This window comes from Neomonachus schauinslandi, chromosome X, assembly GCF_002201575.2.
Source record: "Neomonachus schauinslandi chromosome X, ASM220157v2, whole genome shotgun sequence".
NCBI lineage: Eukaryota > Metazoa > Chordata > Mammalia > Carnivora > Phocidae > Neomonachus > Neomonachus schauinslandi.
Window position 1 is genome coordinate 41,058,413 of NC_058419.1, and position 19,949 is coordinate 41,078,361.

At 35.8% G+C, this 19,949-nt stretch overlaps 1 non-coding gene across 1 annotated transcript; it reads left to right on the plus strand.

The window, feature by feature from the left end:
• Positions 1–10,131: 10,131 nt before the first annotated feature.
• On the plus strand, positions 10,132–10,238 carry LOC123323449. Its single transcript, XR_006539394.1, has one exon. It is a non-coding gene; the product is annotated as a U6 spliceosomal RNA (small nuclear RNA).
• Positions 10,239–19,949: the final 9,711 nt, after the last annotated feature.

Here is a 19,949-nt window from a genome sequence, read left to right on the forward strand (position 1 = left end):
GTTTTAGATTTTTCAGTTACCACTTTTATAACCAGAAAAATTGAGCTAAATATGGCATATATCATTTTCCTACATCATGATATCCCCTCCCCCCATGCACACATAACTGTGTCTTTAGGTGAGGATGGAATTTTCCATGGATCTGGAGGTTGCTACATATGCACTCAGTGTCACTAGTTGCCTGATTGCCTTGAGTGTTTTTCTCTTTCCATCTCACTATTCAGACCACAGTGCTGGCTCCTGTAAGCAGGTAGCACTATCTGTAATTATATATAAACTCAGAGGAGAGAGAAGTTATTAAAATTTTTAAAGGGGGTAGTGAATTGTTGTGTGGCATGATACATATGTATAAATAGTGGAATAGTAATGTAACTGTTTAAAATAATGAGGTGGAACTTGAAGAAGTTACATGGAATGATGTCAAGTTGTATGAAAATAGCAAACTGCAGAATAACATGAATTGAATGGTCTAACATCTGGGGAAAAAAAACAATGGCATTAAAAATAAAAAATAAAGTAATTCCACAGGTTACACTCCCCCACACCTTTGTCTTTATCTATGGAAAGTGAGTCTTTCTGTTCACACAAGAAATTTGTATACACACACAGAGTCTATACGTGGCTGGTGGTTCAGGTCTGCTTTCTTACAACCTTGAAATAAAAGATGCAAGTATAACTTGGATACTGATTTGTGTTTTCTAACCTTTGAAGAGAATTAATATTTTGAAATGCAGCTCATGAATTAGCACATAGCATAGTTAAGGGCCCTTTCCTGGGTTCTACCACGAAGACTTGATTCTGCCTGTCTAGTCTGAAAAACCGTATGTGACAGGAAATGCTTTTACTCTGATGACAAATTTATACAGTTCTCATCAACTCTACTTAATTTTATTTACATTTTTTACCATGGTCTCTGACATCATTATCCATTGTTAAAGTGTAAGTTTCAGCATTTCCTGTGGCATTCAATTTCCCCAATGAGATACATCAGATATTATCTCCCTGGACCCCTATTACACAGGGCACTGTGGGTGTTTCTCTTCAAGGGAATTATTTTTCTCTCACAACCATTTTCATATACACTGGTCTAGTGTATTCTGTTTAGAAGCAGTAAAGGTCAGGCTTTTCTGCATATGATCTATACTAAAGGGGGAATTATTTTCCAACTGCCACTGAGGATGAATTAGTAATTTCTGATTGCCTTGAAAAGTTGGCTATGTCAGTGCTTGAGTGTCTGGATTGCCTTTCTCTGAACCCAAGGGACTCATTCTCACTATGTTCTCTGCTCCTTATATTATTCCAAAGTGGTCAAGAGTCTTTGGGTAGTCAACTTGTACAAACCTACCTGGCATCATGACAGACCTTGAGGACTGTTGTGACCAGAGAATCTCCTCTCCCTCCCTCCCCCCTTCCTTCCTTCCTTCTCTCTTCTCTCTTGAATCTCCACTTTCTACATAAATTAAATCTGATTCCCACATATTCCTCAGGTTTGGCTTTCTATATGCAGTGTAGTGTGTTTGATGGTGGCCCCCAAACAGATGTATTCAAATCTTAATACTTGTATCCTGTGTGTTACCTTATTTGGAAAAAGGTCTTTACAGACATAATTAAGTTGCCGGTCTTGAGAAGAGATCATCCTGGACTATCTATGTGGGTCTTAAATCCAATGATGTCCTTATGACCTGAGCCGAAGGCAGTTGCTTAACCAACTGAGCCACCCAGGCGCCCAAATGATGTCCTTATGAGAGAAATAAGAGAAGGCCTTGTGAAAATGGAAGCAGAGATTGGAGTTAGGCAGCCATAAGCCAAGTAATGCCTGGCACCACCAGAAGCTGGAAGAGACGAGAAAGGATTCTCCCCTAGAGACTTTTAAGAAAATAGACCTATTGACACCTTTATTTTTGACTTCTGGTCTACAGAACCTTGAAAGAATAAATTGCTATTGTTTTAAGCCATCAAGTTTGTGGTAATTTGTTACGCCAGCCACAAGAAACTATTGCATGCACACTTTGACATTTTCTGTCATAACTCATTCATTCATTCATTCATTCATTCATTCAGTTTTAGCATTGTAAAACATATGTGAGCAATTGAGGTATTCTGTAAGGTTACACTTCTGAGGATAAATTTAGGGCCCCATTGAAAGGCCCAGGTGGTGTGCTTCTACATTTAGCTTTTTGAGGAACACTAAACTTTTTTTTCCATAGAGACTAAACCATTTTACATTCTGAACAGCAATGTACAAGTATTCAAAATTCTTCATATTCTCTCCAACACTTATTATTTTCCATTTTTTTGATTATAGCCATCCTAGTGGTTATAAAGTGGTAATTCATTACAGTTTTGATTCTCATTTCCTTAATGATTAATGATATTGATCATCTTTTCATGTGCTTCTTGGCCATTTGTATATCTTCTTTGGAGAGAATTGTTTTGTTAATTTCCTTTTTGGATAGCTCTTTGCTAGTGTATAGAAATACAACTGATAATTGTGTATTGATCTCATATCCTGCAACTTTGCTCTATGTGTTCATTGCTCCAAGAGTTTTTTGTTGATTCTTTGGTATTTTCTATATATAAGATCATTTGACATAAAATAGAGATATGCTATAGAGATAATTTTATTCTTCCTTTTCAATTTAGTTGCTTATTTCTTTTTATTGCCTAGTTTCTCTGGCTAGAATTTCCTGCACAGTGCTGAATAGAAGTGGTGAATGTGGTCATTCTTGTGTTGTTCCTATCATAACTGGAATTCTTTCTTTCTTTCACCAATGAGTATAAAGTTAGTTGTGGATTTTTTTAAAAATAAATTTAATTTTTCATGTTGAGGTACTTACCTTCTATTCCTAGTTTGTTGAGTGCTTTTATCATGAAATGGTATTGGGTTTTGTCAAATCCTTTTTCTGCATTAATTGAATTGATCCTATGTTTTTCCCCTTCCTTTTATTAACATGATATATTACATTGATTTACTTTCTTATGTTGAACTACTATTTCATTCCTGTGATAAATCCCACTTGATCATTTGTATAATACTCTTAATATGCTCCTGGATTTGGTTTGCTAGTATATTGTTGAGGATTTTTGCATCTATATTTATAAAGAATATTGGTTTATATCTTTCTTTTAATGTGATGTTTTGATCTGGCTTTTGTAATAGGGTAATTTTGGTCTCATAGAATGTTAGGTTGTATTCCTTCCTCTTTGATATTTTGGGAAGTTTAAGAATGTATTAACTCTTCTTTAAATGTTTGATAGAACTTACCAATGAAGCTCATCTTATCCTGGGTTTTTCTTTGTTGGGACACATTTGCTTATGGATTCAATCTCTTTATTTGTTATAGATCTATTCAGATTTTCTATTTCTTCTTGAGGCAGTTTTGGTAATTTTTGTTTCTAGACATTTGTCCATTCCTTTTCTAATTTGTTGGCCTATAATTGTTCATACTTTTCTGTTACTTTTTATTTCTGTAAGGTTTGTAGTAATGCTATTTATTAGTTTGCTAGGTCTGCCATAACACAGACTGGGTGGGTTAAACAACAGAAACATATTTTTCTCACTGTTCTGGAGGCTAGAAATCCAAGATCAGGTTGTTGGCAAAATTAATTTCATCCCGAGGCCTCTCTTGTTGGCTTGTAGATGGCCATCTTCTCCTTTTGTCTTCATATGGTCTTCATATGTGCAGCTGCACTCTAATTTCCCCTTCTTATAAGGACACCGATTATATTGGATTAGGGCCCACTTCAATGATTTCATTTAAACTAATTACCTCTTTAAAGATTGTTTCTCAAAATACAGTCACATTCTGAGGTAATAGGGGCCAGAACTAAAACATATGAATTTTGGTGTGACACAATTCAGCTCATAACATGTCCCCACTTTCATTTTCTGGTTTTAATGACTTAAGTCCTCTTTTTTCTGGTCAGTCTAGACAAAAGTTTGTTAATTTTGTTTATCTTTTCGAAGAACCAATTATTGGTTTTGTTGATTCTCTTTATTGTTTTTATATTATCTACCATTTACCTCTGCTCTGATCTTTATTATTTCCTTCTTTCTCCTAGCTTTGGGTTTACTTGCTCTTCATTTTTTAATCTCATTAAGCTGTAAAGTTAGGTTACTGATTTGGGATTTTTCTTATTTTTAAATATAGGCATTTATAGTTATAAATTTCCTGTTGAGCACTGCTTTCACTATACCTCATAAATTTTGGTATGTTTTGTTTACATATGCACTCATTTTACTGTTTTTTCTAATATCAGTTGTGCTTTTCCCTTTGACCCATTCTTTTTTTGTTTAGTATTTTAAAATTTGTATGTATTGGCACATTTTCCAGTTTTCTTTGTTATTGATTCCAGTTTTCCCCTATTGTGGTCAAAGAAAATACTTAATATAATTTCACTTTTAAAATATATTAATTGTGATGAGCACTGGGTGTTATACGCAACTAATGAATCATTGAACATTATATCAAAACTAATGATGTACTATATTTTGGCTAATAGAATTTAAATAAAAAAAGAAAATATATTAATTGTTATGTGGCCTAACATATGCTCTACCCTGGAGAATGTTTCATGTACACCAAGAAGAATGTGTATTCTGATATTGCTGTTGAGTGGGGTGTTCTGCATATGTCGATTAAATCTAATTGGTTTATTGTGTTGTTCAAGGCCTCTATTTCCTTTTTGATCTTCTATCTAGCTGTTCTTTGCATTTTTGAAAGAGGGAAATTGAAACCTCTGTTATTGTAGAATTAACTATTTCTCCCTTCAATTCTGTCAATTTTTGCTTCCTATATTTTGGGGTTTTGTTTTTATGTGGGTATATGTTTCTAATTGCTATATCATTCTGATTGACACTTTTATGAATAAATAATGTCTTTTCTTGTCTTTAATATCTTTTAAAGTTCTTTTTGTTTGATATTAGTATAGCCACCCCAGCTCTCTTTTGGTTACTATTTGCATGAAATATTTTTTTCTACCCTTTTACTTTAAACTTATCTATAGTGTGTCTCTTCTAAACTGAATATAATTGGATCATGTTCTTTAAAAACCCGCTGGCTAATTTCAACCTTTTATTTAAGGGCTTAATCTGTTTACATTTAAACTAATTACTGACAACAAATAATTCCTCTCCTTTTTTTTTTATTGTGGTAAGAGCACAACATGATATCTACCCTCTTATTTACTTCTTTTTTTAAATTTTATTATGTTATGTTAATCACCATACATGACATCATTAGTTTTTGATGTAGTGTTCCATGATTAATTGTTTGCGTATAACACCCAGTGCTCCATGCAGTACATGCCCTCCTTAATACCCATCACCGGGCTAACCCATCCCCCCACTCCCCTCCCCTCTAGAACCCTCAGTTTGTTTCTCAGAGTCCATCATCTCTCATGGTTCATCTCCCCCTCCGATTCTCCCCCTTCATTTTTCCCTTCCTACTATCTTCTTCTTTTTTTAACATATAATGTATTATTTGTTTCAGAGGTACCGGTCTGTGATTCAACAGTCTTCTTATTTACTTCTTTAAGTACAAAATACAGTATTGTTAACTGTCAGTACAATGTCGTACAGCAGATCTGTAGAATTTATTCATCTTGCCTAACTAAAACTTTATACTTGTTGAACAGCAACACTCCATTTCTCCTTCCCCCAGACCCTGAAAACAGCCATTTTACTTTGTTTCTGTAAATTGATGATTTTAGATACTTCATATAAGTGGAATCATGCAGTATTTGTCCTTCTGTGACTGGCTATTTCACCTAGCATAATGTCCTCCAGGTCCATCTATGTTGTCCCAAATGGCAGGATTTCCTTCCTTTTCTTTTAAGGATGAATAGAATTTCATTTTATGTATGTATATACCACATTTTCTTGATATATTCTTCTGTCAATGGACATTTATGTTGTTTCCATTTCTTGACTATTGTGAATAATGCTGCAATGAACACGTGAGTGCAGATATCTCTTCAAAATCCTGATTTCATTTCCTTCAGATAAATACACAGAAGTGGGATTTCTGGACCATATGGTAGTTCTATTTTTAGGTTTTTGAGAAACCTTCATACTGTTTTACATAGCATTGGCATCATTTTACATTCCCACTGACAGTGTACAAGGGTTTCATTTCTTTATATCCTTGTCAACACTTGTTATCTCTTTTTTTAAAGATAGTCATCCTAACAAGAGTAAGATGATATTTAATTGTGGTTTTGATTTACATTTCCCTCATGATTAGTGATGGTGAGCACTTTTTTCATATACCTGTTGATCATTTGAACGTCTTTTTTAAAGAGATGTCTATTTAAGTCCTTTTTCCATTTCTTTTTTTTTTTTTTTTTTTTTTAAAGATTTTTTATTTATTTATTTGACAGAGAGAGACATAGCGAGAGTAGGAACACAAGCAGGGGGAGTGGGAGAGGGAGAAGCAGGCTTCCCGTGGAGCAGGGAGCCCGATGTGGGACTCGATCCCAGGACCCTGGGATCATGACCTGAGCCGAAGGCAGACGCTTAACAACTGAGCCACCCAGGCGCCCCCTTTTTCCATTTCTAAATTGTGTTACAGTATCTCCCCTTATACATTCCAAGACCCCAGTGGATATTTGGAAATTCAGATAGTACTGAACCCTATATATACTATGTTTTTCCTATATATACATAACTTTTATAAAGTTTAATTTATAAATTAAGCATGGTAAGAGATTAACAACTAATAATAAAATAGAACAATTATACCAATATACTGTAATAAATGCGATGGGAATGTACTCTTTCTCAAAATATCTTCTTGTGATGATGTGAGATGATAAAATGCCTATGTGACAAGATAAAGTGAGGTGAATGATGTAGGCCTTGTGATGTAGTATTAGGCTACTGTTGGCCTTCTGAAAATATGTCAGAAGGAGGATCATCTGCTTCTGGATAGCAGTTGATTACAGGTAACTGAAGGTGAAACTGCAGGTAAGGGGGAACTACTATATATTTTTTTGTTTTGTTTTGCTGTTGAGTTGTAGGACTTCCCTATATATTTTGGATATTAAGCTTTTATCAGATATATGGTTTGTAAATATCTCACATTCTTTAAGTTGCCTTTTCACTCAGAGCAAAATTCCTGAGATGCAACAAAAGCAATACTAAGAGGGAATTTTATAGTGATCCTCTACATTAAAAAAAGGGAAAAGCTCCTAAATAAGCAACCCAATTTCACACCTCAAGGAACTAGAAAAATAAGAACAAACGAAGCCCAAAGTTATCAGGAGAAAATAAATAATAAAGATCAGAGCAGAACTAAATGAAATAGAAAATAAAAAAACAATAGAAAAAATTAACAAAACTGAATTATTTTTTTGGAAAGATAAACAAAAGTGACAAACCCTTAGTTTGACTAAGAAAACAAGAGAGAAGACTCAAATAAGATCAGAAATGCAAAAGAGGACATAACAACTGATGCCACAGAAATAAAAAGGATTATGAGAGGTTATTATGAATAATTAAATGCCAACAAATTGGATAATCTATTAGAAATGGATACAAGCATAGGAACACACAACCTATCAAGATTGAAACATGAATAAATAGAAAATGTGAAGAGAGCAACAATGAGTAAGGAGTGATTCAGAAATTAAAAGCAAAGAAAAACCCAGGATCAGATAGCTTCATTGGTGAATTCTCCCGAACCGTTAAAGGATAATTAACACCAATCTTTCTTAAATGCTTCTAAAAAATTTAAAAAGAGGTTACACTTCCAAACTGATATTGGTAGAGGATGGGCAGAATAATGACTAGCTCCACCTCATGTTACTTTTCCTTATATAGTCTTGCTGATGCTGGATGAGATTGCGGGATTAAGGGGGAAGGCTCAGCTTCCTACTGGGGATAAAGTGGATTGCCAAATGGCTCCAACTTGTATCACCTTGTTCAGTCTTACTGACATTGTGTGGGGTAGAGAATTAAATGGTTGCTGAAACCTGTTAATACTACCATTGCTGGGGAACCAGAGCACTGCCAGCTTCAGATGGGGAATGGAAGATTAGCTCCCTGCTGTGCCCCTTTGAGTTCTTTCAGAGTCTTCTTATGTTTTTTTGTTGTGTTATGTCCAGAAAGTTTTTTCTTTCATGGGTAGGTCCTGGGAGGAGTAGGGCAACTTCACTTTGGCAGAACTGAAATTCTCTGCGATGGTTTATTTTTAATTAAAGGATAGCAAAATTGAGCTCTTATTGTGAAATCTTGTTAGCTGGAATGGTTACTTGTATTTGTTCACAGATTTATATTTAGAATGTAAGGGGAAAGTCTAAACTTTTCCATTTCTTTAAGAAATGAGAGGGCAGTTTCACAATTTTCAAGGTCGTAATTATTACCGTTTAAGCATTATGAATAAACTATGAATACCTGATGGATAACTTGAGGAAAAACTTATGAAGTTATACATTCTCCTCAAAATAATCTAGAAATTCAGCGAAATCCTAATAAATATCTCCAAATCTGTATTAAAAGGATGTTAGTGGAATATTGTCACCAAGATGGCAGAACAGAAAGCCCCAGATCCTCCTTATCCCACAGAAACATGAACATAACATTGCACCGACCGACTGCTTTCATGAAAACCAGTTAAGAAGTTCCTGAACTACAGGCCAGCACATGCCTAAGAAGAACCACATTGAAGACAGAAAATTGGTGGTAGTTACTCACCAAAGCTCCCACTTCTGGTACAGCACAGTGTGGTAATGAGAAAACTTCCAACACCTGGCTTCCTTCCAGGGAGGCAAAGAGAAGAGTGGAATGCACAGCAAACATTCTGACTTTTCAGGGGGTTGCATTAGGGACTGGGGTTCTCTTACATGGGTCAAAACACTGACAGGAATTGGCACCAGGTTGAGGGCTGCTGAGAACAAAGATCAATTTATGGTCTAAGGCCAAATAATCTACAGTACTGAGGACAGACACTAGGTAGAGCTCATGTGCTACAGCTTGCTACAACACCAGCAAAACTCTAGGACTACAAACAGACATCAGGGGAAGTTTCTGAGTAGAAACAGGGAAACATCTTCAAATATGAGGTTATGCATACAAACCCAGAAAAGATGCACCTCCAGAAAAGGCTTGAGAGGCCTCCAGAATCTCAAAGTAGGCTTATTGGTGAAGGTCATCCTTATACAAAGCTAGACTGTAAAGACTAGGTGAAGTGGCTGTTTTTTCAAATGCTCAAGTCCCAACAAAAGATAACAAGACATACAAAGAAACAGGGAAATATGGCCAAGTTGAAGGAACAAAATAAATCTCCAGAAATTCACACGAAAGAAATGGAGATATATGAGTTACCAGACAAAGAATTCAAAACATGTCATAAGGATGCTAAATGAACTAAAAGCATATTTTTTCTTGCATAAAAATTCTAAATGACTTGTATAGATACTTTGCACTAAAAGAAAGAGAGCATAAATCCCTACACCTTAAATATAGCCTGCTGAGTGAAGTGAATTCCTTTTCCAAAATACAGTATTTTAAGGGGGCTATGGACAAAGGACAATTTTCCAGTGAAGAAGTTTGGCAAAATCTACCTCAGCTAAGTGATCAATGTCAGTATCAATAGTGATAAGTCATGTTGAGAGTATTTATCTTTATACGAAGTGATGAAAATGGCAACTTACCTATGTTGTATTCCTCAAAAAAGAAAAACCATAATCCTAGTTTAATCATGGTTTAAAAATTATAAAAATTCCAATAGAAGGATAGTCTACAAAACACTTGACCAATATGCTTTAAAACTGCCAAGGTCACCATGAATAGGAAAAATTTGAGGACTTTTCACTGCCAAGAGAAGCCTAAGGAGACACAACAATAAACGTAATATAGAATCCTGGATGGGGTTCTGGAGCAGAAATACATCAGGTAAAAACCAAGGAAATTTGAATAAGCTATGTACTTTAGTTAAAAATAGAGTATTAATATTGGTTCATTAATTACAGTGAACGTACCATAATAACATAAGCTGTCGATAATAGGAGAAACCATGTGAGGGGATATATGGGAACTCTGCACCATCCTTTCAATTTTAATGTAAATGTACAGCCATTCTTAAATAAAGTCTCCTTTCCTTTTTTTGCTTTTTAAAAAAATTTTATTAAGTGCTTCCTTTGGCAGCACATATACTAAAATTGGAACAATACAGAGAAGATTAGCAGGGTCCCTGTGCAAAGATGACATGCAAATTTGTGAAGCATTCTATATTTTTGAAAACATGATGGTCAAAACCTTTGGGATGCAGCAAAGGCAGTCCTAAGAGGGAAGTATATAGCAATACAGGCCTACTTCAAGAAGCAAGAAAAATCAAATAAACAACCTAATCTTACACCTAGGGAGCTAGAAAAAGAAAACAAATGAAGCCTAAAGGAGCAGAAGAAGGGAAATAATAAAGATTAGAGCAGAAATAAATGATATAGAAACTAAAAACAGTAGAACATATCAATGAAACCAGGAGCTGGTTCTTTGGGAAAAAAATAATAAGAAATAGCCAGACTTATCAAAAAGAACAAAGGACCCAAATAAATAAAATCACAAATGAAAGAGGAGAAATAAAAACTAATGCCACAAAAATATAAACAATTATAAGAGAATATTGTGAAAAATTATATGCCAACAAATTGGACAACCTGGAAGAAATGGATAAATTCCTAGAAATAAACTACAAAAACTGAAACAGTAAGAAATAGAAAATTTGAACAGACCAAAACCCAGCAAAGAAATTGAATCAGTAATTTAAAAACTCCCAACAAACAAAAGTCCAAGGACAGATGTCTTCACAGGTGAATTCTACCAAGCATTTATTAAAAAAAAAAAGTATTTATTTATTTTTTAGAGAGCACGTGCAAGAGAGAAAGAGAGCATGAGTGGGTGAGAGGAGCAGAGGGAGAAGCAGACTCCCAGCCCAGTGCGGGACTCGATCCCAGGACCCTGGGATCATGACCTGAGCTGAAGGCAGACGCTTAACTGACTGAGCCACCCAGGCGCCCTCTACCAAACATTTAAAGAAGAGTTAATACCTATTTTTCTCAAACTATTAAAAAAAAAAAAAGAAAAAAGAAAAGGAAGGAAAACTTCCAAATTCATTCTATTAGGCCAGCATTACTCTGATTCCAAAACCAGACAAAGACCCCACTGAAAAAAAAGATCTATAGGCCAATATCCCTGATGAACATGGATGTAAAAATTCTCAACAAAATACTAGCAAATTGAATCCAACAGTACAGTTAAATAATCATTCACCATGATCAAGTGGGATTTATTCCTGGGCTGCAAGGTGGTTCAATATTTGCAAATCAATCAATGTGACACACCACATTAGTAAAAGAAAGGATAAAAACCATATGATCTTTTCAATAGATGCAGAAAAAGCATTTGACAAAGTACAATATCCATTCATGATAAAAACCCTCAACAAAGTACAATTAGCGGGAACATACTTTGACATCATAAAGGCCATATATGAAAAACCCACAGCTGGGGCACCTGGGTGGCTCAGTCGTTAAGCGTCTGCCTTCGGCTCAGGTCATGATCCCAGGGTCCTGGGATTGAGTCCCACATCGGGCTCCCTGCTCGGCGGGAAGCCTGCTTCTCCCTCTCCCACTCCCCCTGCTTGTGTTCCTGCTCTCGCTCTCTCTCTGTCAAATAAATAAATAAAATCTTAAAAAAAAAAAAAGAAAAAGAAAAACCCACAGCTGATATCATCCTCAGTGGGGAAAAACTGAGAGCTTTCCTTCTACAGTCAGGAACAAGACAGGGATGTCCACTAACTAACCATTGTTAGTTATCATAGTACCGGAAGTCCTAGTCTCAGCAATCAGACAACAAAAAGAAATAAAAGGCATCCAAATTGGCAAGGAAGAAGTCAAACTTTCACTATTTGCAGATGACATCATACTCTATATAGAAAACCTGAAAGACTCCAAATAATTGCTAGAACTGATACACAAATTCAGTAAAGTCACAGGATACAAAATCAACATACAGAAATCTGTTGCATTTCTATAAACTAATAATGGAGCAGCAGAAAGAGATATCAAGGAATTGATCCAATTTACAATTGCACCAAAAAACATAAGATACCTAGGAATAAATCTAACCAAAGAGGTAAAAGATCTGTATTCTGAAAACTATAGAACACTTATGAAAGAAATTGAAGAGGACACAAAGAAATGGAAAAACATTCCATGCTCATGGATTGGAAGAACAAACATTGTTAAAATGTCTGTACTACCCAAAGCAATCTACACATTTAATGTAATCCTTATCAAAATACCACCAGCATTTTTCACACAGCTAGAACAAACAATCCTAAAATTTGTATGGAATCACAAAAGACCCTGAATAGCCAAAGCAATCCTGAAAAAGCAAAGCAAAGCTGGAGGCATCATGATTCCGGACTTCAAGCTATATTACAAAGCTGTAGTCATCCAGACAGTATGGTACTGGCACAAAAACAGACACATAGATCAATAGAACAGAACAGAGAAACCAGAAATGGACCCACAACTATATGGTCAACTAATCTTTGACAAAGCAGGAAAGACTATCCATGGAAAAAAGACAATCTCTTCAACAAGTGGTGTCTGGAAAACAGGACAGCAACATGCAAAAGAATGAAACTGGACCACTTTCTTACACCATACACAAAAATAAATTCAAAATGGGTTAAAAATCTAAGTGTGAGACCTGAAACCATTAAAATCCTAGAGGAGAGCACAGGCAGTAACCTCTTTGACACTGGCTATAGCAATTTCTTTCTAGATACATCTTCTGAGGCAAGGGAAACAAAAGCAAAAATACACTATTGGGACTTCATCAAGTTAAGGAGGGCATATGATGTGATGAGCACTGGGTGTTATATGCAACTGATAAATTATTGAACACTACATCTGACACCAAAGGTGTACTATAAGTTGGCTAAATGAATTTAAAAAAAAGATAAAAAGCTTTTGCACAGCGAAGGAAACAATCAACAAAACTAAAAGGCGACCTATGAAATGGAAGAAGATATTTGCAAATGACATCTGATAAAAGGTTAGTATCCAAAATCTATAAAGAAATTATACAACTGAACACCCAAAAAACAAATAATCCAGTTAAAAATGGGCAGAAGACATGAAAAGACATTTTTCCAAAGAAGACATACGGATGACTAACAGACACATGAAAAGATGCTCAACATTACTCATCACCAGGGAAATACAAATAAAAACTGCAATGGTCTATCACCTTATGCCAGTTAGAATGGCTAAAATTAACAACACCGGAAACAAAAGGTGCTGGTGAGGATGTGGAGAACAGGGAACCATCTTACACTATTGGTGGGATGCAAATTGCTGCAGCCACACTGGAAAGCAGTATGGAGGTTCCTTAAAAAGTTAAAGATAGAACTACCTATGACCCAGCAATTGCACTACTAAGTATTTACCCAAAGATACAAAAATACTGATTCAAAGGAAAACATGCACCCAGATGTTTATAGTAGCATTATCAACAATAGCCAAATTATAGAAGAGCCCAAATGTCCATCGACTGATAAATAGATAAAGCAGTTATAGACAATGGAATATTACTCAGCCATCAAAAAGAATGAAATCTTACCATTTGCAATGACATGGATGGAGCTAGAAAGTATTATGCTAAGTGAACTGAGTCTGTCAGAGAAAAACAAATACCATAAGATTTCACTCATATGTGGAATTTAAGAAACAAAACAAATGAATGCAGGGGAAAAAAGAGAGGCAAACCAAGAAACAGACTCTTAACTACAGAGAACAAACTGAGGGTTGCTGGAGGGAAGGTGGGCAGGAGGATGGGCTAAATAGGTGATGGGGATTAAGGAGGGCACTTGTGATGAGCACTGGGTGTTGTATGGAAGTGATTAGTTGCAGGTGTAGAATTCAATGATCCATCACTTTCATACAACACCCAGTGCTCATCACAACCAAATAAAGTCTATTCTTTTTTTTAAGATTTTATTTATTTACTTGTCAGAGAGAGAGAGCACAGGCAGGGGGAATGGCAGGCAGAAGGAGAAGCAGGCAGAGGGAGAAGCAGGCTTCACGCTGAGCATGGAGCCTAATGTGGGACTCGATCCCAGGACCCTGGGATCATGACCTGAGCTAAAGGGAGACATTTAACTGACTGAGCCACGCAGGTGCCCAAAAAGTCTATTCTAAAAACCTCCCAAATAAGAAATCTCCAGGCCAAGATGATTTCATTGGAGAATTCTGATCAATGTTTAAAGAATTAATACAAATTATATACAATCTCTTCCAAAAAATGGAAATGGAGGGAACACTTCCCAGTTTATTTTATGAAGTTAATATCATACTTATATAAAAGCCAAAGACAGCATACAAAAAAGAAAACTATATACCAATACCTGTCATGAATACTGATGAAAATTCTTTATAAAATGTTAGCATATGTAGAAAAATAATTATACACAATGGGGTTTATTCCAGAGATGCAAGGTTGGTTCAATATTTTAAAATCTGTCATTTTAATCCATCATACATAAAAAGTGAAAATTATATGATCCTATCAATCTATACAGAAAAAAACCCAAAAAAACCCAACACTTATCCATGATAAGAAATAAAACTCTCAGAAAAATTCAAATAGAAGAGAACTTTCTCAATTTGATAAAGAGCATTGTATTAGTTTCCCAGGACCACTGAAACCACAAACTGAGTGGCTTAAAACCAGAAATTTATTGTCTCTAAGCTCTAGAAGCTAGAAGTCTGAAATCAAGGTGTTAGTAGGGCTATGCTCCTTCTAAAGCCTCCAGGGGAAAAATCCTTTCTTGCCTTTTCTGGCTTCTGATAACCCCAGACATTCTTTGGTTTGTGGCAGCATAATTCCAATCTCTTCCTTCATTGTCACTTGGCATTCTTCCTGAATGTATCTCTGTTCTCTATCTCCTCTTCTTCATTTTTTTAAAACACTTATTTATCTATTTGAGAGAGAGAGAGCACAAGTGGGGGGTGGGGAGTGGGAGAGGGAGGAAGAATCTTAAGCAGACTCTGCACTGAGCTCAGAGCCTGATGCAGGGCCCAATCTCACAACCCCAAGACCATGGCCCCAGCTAAAACCAAGAGTCGGATGCTCAGCTGACTACACCACCCAGGTACCCTTCCTCTTCTTATAAGGACACCAGTCATATTGGATTAAGGCCCACTCTAATGACTTCATCTTAATTTGATTCTATCTGCAAAGACCCTGCTTTTAAGTAAGGTTACACTTGTGGGCACCATGGGTTAAGACTTCAATATATCTATTTGGGGGACACAATTCAACTTGGGTTCTCCAAAATATATACATGAGTCAATTCATTTTTAAACATGGTGTTTTAGTTTCCTACTATATGTATGGAATCTTAATTTGTTGTAGTTCTAGCAGATTCTCTGTATAAATAAAAATCTTTGTTTTGGGGTACATAAAAGTTTGTTATGAGTAGTTCTTTTTATATTTTAAAATCGTCCTGTAAGTCCATTCAAATCTATTCTCCTTGAATTTTATTTTATCTGATACTAAAATCACTACATTTGTTTGGTTCTTTCTTTCACATATAACCGATTTATCTTTTCTTGTCTTTGTATAGTGCTTTTAAAAGTACAGGCATACCCCTTCTACCACGTGCTTACAGTGAGAAAAGGGCTCTCAGTGAGGCAGCAGACTCACATCAGACACTGAAGCTGCTGGTGCCATGATCTTGGGCTTCCCAGGCTCCAGAACTGTGAGAAATAAATTTTTGTTGTTTATAAAAAAGAAAAAAAAGTACAGGCATACCTTGGAGATATTGGAGGTACAGTTCCAGACCACTGCAATAAAGCAAATATTACAATAAAGCAAGTCAAATGAATTTTTTATCTTCTCAGTGCTTATAAAAGTTATGTTTATACTATACTCTATTGTGTGCATTAGCATTATGTCTAAAAAATGTACATGCCTTAATTAAACAATACTTTATTGCTAAAAATGCTAATCACCTGAGCTTTCAGTGAGTCATAATCACTGATCACAGATCACCATAACAAATACAATAATAATGAATAAGTTTGAAATATTGTGAGAATTACCAAAATATGACAGACATGAAGTGAGCAAATGCTATTGGAAAAATGGCACTGATAGAATTGCTTGATGCAAGGTTGCCACAAATCTTTGATTTGTATAAAATATAATATCTGTAAAGTGCAATAAAGCCAAATGCAATAAAATGAGGTATGCCTGTAATATTTAGTAGCATTTGTAAAACATCAATTGGTTTTCCTTGTGAAGTACTTAAAATTAAAGGAATTCTGAAGTTTCATTTCACTAAACCTCCTATAGTGCTACTCTCCTGCCTTTATATACAATTTCAACAGTTTAGTGTATACCCTTCAAGTTCTTTTATCTGTGCATAGTTATGTTTTAAGAAGAAACATACAGCATTATTTTCAATGTGTTTTATAATGCTTCACACTTTTTAAAATTATTTCTGTAACTTGATTTTTTAAAAAAATTTAAAAGATTTTATTTATTTATTTGAGAGAAAGAGCATGCATGTGGGGGAGGGGAGGAGGAGAGGGAGAAGCAGACTCCCCGCTGAGCAGGGAGCCCCATAAAGGGCTTGATCCTAGGACCCTGGGATCATGACCTAAGCCAAAGGCATATGCTTAACCAACTGAGCCACTCGGTTCCCCAACTGTAACTTGATTTTTAAAAAATTTTCTATTTGAGTATAGTTGACACACAATGTTACATTAGTTTCAGGTGCACAACATAGTGATTCAACTTCTCTGTATGTTATGTTGTGCTCACCACAAATGTTGCTACCATCTGTCACCGTACAATGCTATCACATTACTATTGAGTATATTCCCTATGCTGTATCTTTTATTCCCATGACTTATTCATTTCATAACTGGAAGCCTGTACTTCCCACTCCCTTTCACCCATTTTGCTCCCCCCTCCCCTCTGGCAACCTTCAGTTTTTTCTCTCTATTTATAGGTCTGTTTCTGCTTTTTGTTTGCTTATTCACTTGTGTTTTTTAGATTCCACATATGAGTGAAATCATATAGTATTTGTTTCTCAATCTGACTTATTGCACTTAACTTAATACCTTCTAGGTCCATCCATGTTGTTGTCATTGGCATGATCCCATCTTTTTTTATGGCTGTGTAATATTCCACTCCATTCCATACTATTCCATTCATATATATACCAAATCTTCCTTATCCATTTGTCTATTGATGGACACTTAGCTTACCTCCATATTTTGGCTATTGCAAATAATGCTGCAATCAACATAGGGTTCATATATCTTTTCAAATTAGTGTTTTCATTTTCTTTGGGTAACTACCCAGTAGTGGAATTACTGGATCATATTTTTTTTCTATTTCTGATTTTTTGAGGAATCTTCATACTGTTTTCAACAGTAGCTGTAACTTGACTTTATTTTACTATTTTTCTTGTTAGTACATTTAATTTGCCCTCATCTTTTTTTTTAAAGATTTTATTTATTTATTTGAGAGAGAGAGAGGGAGAGCATAGAAGGAGATTGAGAAGCAGCCTCCCCACTGAGCAGAGAGCCTGATGTGGAACTTGATCCCAGGACCCTGAGATCATGACCTGAGCTGAAGGCAGACGCTTGACTGACTGAACCACCCAGGTGCCCCTGCCCTCATCTTCATAATAGATATACAGAATTTAATTTCTGAATATACCACTGTTTATTGTTATTCCTCCTTTTTAAAGATTTATTTATTTGAGAGAGAGAGAGAGTGTGCACAAGCAGGGGTAGGGGCAGAGGGAGAGGGAGAGAATCTCAAGCAGACTCCCTGCTGAGCATGGAGCCCAAAGTGGGGCTCGATCCCATGACCCTGAGTTCATGACCCGAGCCAAAATCATGTTGGATGCTTAACCAACGGAGCCACCCAGATGCCCCTGTTATTCCTCCTTTTGTGGCAGCTTTGATTTTGTCAGGGTTTTTTTTGTCATGACATAATTTAATGACAAATCCTGTAAATATTTCTTTTCTTTAAGCATGTGGATATTTTTTAAATTTATTTATTTTATAGAAAGAGAGAGCATGAGCAGTGGTAGGGGTAGAGGGAGAGAGAGAGAGAATCCTCAGACTCTCCACTGAGCACAGAGCCTGACATGGGGTTCTATCCCAGGACCCCAAGATCATGACCTGAGCCAAAATCAAGCGTTGGCTGTTTTACTGACTGAGCCACCCAGGTGCCCCTAAGCATATGGATATTTTGAATGACAGAATTATGGTTTTAGGCTCTGGCTCTAAAGATAATTTCGGGTGCCAGAGGATGGAGAAGTTAATCTTATGACTTATAGGACGGAGAAGTTAATCTTATGACTTATAGGACAATCTAATTTCTATGATGACTGGGATGCACTACATATTTCACAGAGGTAGAGATCTTTGGCAAAGGCATGTGCTGACAGAAACATCTGTAAACCAGCTTCTGGTATTTGGAGTTCCAAGTAACCCTTGTCTGTGTGTTTATGAGTGAAGGTTCTATTTGAAGGTAGACAGAAGTGTTCTGATCCCTTCTGCCATGTGAGTCACACCTGAGGCACTTACTGTAGGGATATGAAAATGTCTCAGATATGCCCGGATTTTCTCTCTTGTTGAGAATTTACATCATTGGGTGCCATGTGAAAATGAGAGTGGAATTTGGAATGGGTGACTTCTGAGACCTCCTTTAGACCCAGCATATATTATAAAAGTCTTGTAAGTATGCTGAGTTGGGGCTGGAACACAGGTGTGTGCCTGACAGGAAAGCCAAACTTGTCAACTTTTCTATTTAAATTGATTCCCTAAAGCATTGTATAGAAATATTTTCCCTCCAACACATATCCCTGCAGTAAATTTGTGGTGTTTCCTCTAATATTTATTCATTCATTTATTGGATTGGGAGGCTCCAGTGTCTGAGGTAGAGATTAAAATTTTGCCTCTGAGGATGAATTTGCCCTATCCAGTTGCCATAGAAAACTGATGTCAACCATAGAAACATAATGTACTTTTGGTTTCCATGACACCTGAACTATGTTATCTTACCCTGGAAGAAAAACATTTAACTTGGATGTTCACAGACAGAAAATGTGTGATACTTGCATCAAAATAAGATAATTTGGGTGTCTCCCATCACCATGAGTGTTGTGTATATGGGAGGGTTTGTGGGGGGAGAGTAATTAAATATATGATTGCAAATATAAAGGCTGATTATTCCTGTTTTGAGGGGAGGCTGGCAGCCACTGCTGAGAACAGACTAAAGAGGCTGAGTCACTAGTTATTCCATTTCCTCCCTTGTTTCTATGTCCTTGGATGACACCCCCGTAGTGTGAGGGCTCTGTGATCTCAGATTCTGTAAAGCCAAAGTTCGTAAATTGTTTTTGACTATGCACCGCTCTCCATGAAATATTTTTGTAGTACCCCTGAAAGATGTATCTTCATTTATAATATATCTTCATATATTAAGGAAATTTGGGAATGGTTAAGTTATGAATGCACAAACTTTGAAGAAAATGAATGGTGAGATACCATGAATATAATAGAAATACTAATGCATTTTTTCTTGGACTGAAGTGGATTATTTGCACACCTCCTAGTTACCCGAACACCACTTTGGAAAATTACAGTTATAAAGGAAAAATTTTAACTTATTATGTAACTAATTAAAATCTGTAAATGGCTCTTCATTACTATATGCATAAAGTACAAGCGCCTTAATAAAGCTTTTGGTCTCAGTGGTTGAATTTTTATTGTGATTTTGTTGATGTAATAGTTTTTTTCCTATTTATTAATTATGTTTCCTATTCATTATGTTTTTTCCTATTTATTAATTAAGAAAAGCAGATTATTTAAAGTACTTATTGTTGTTTCCTTTGTATTAACTATGCTTTAATAAG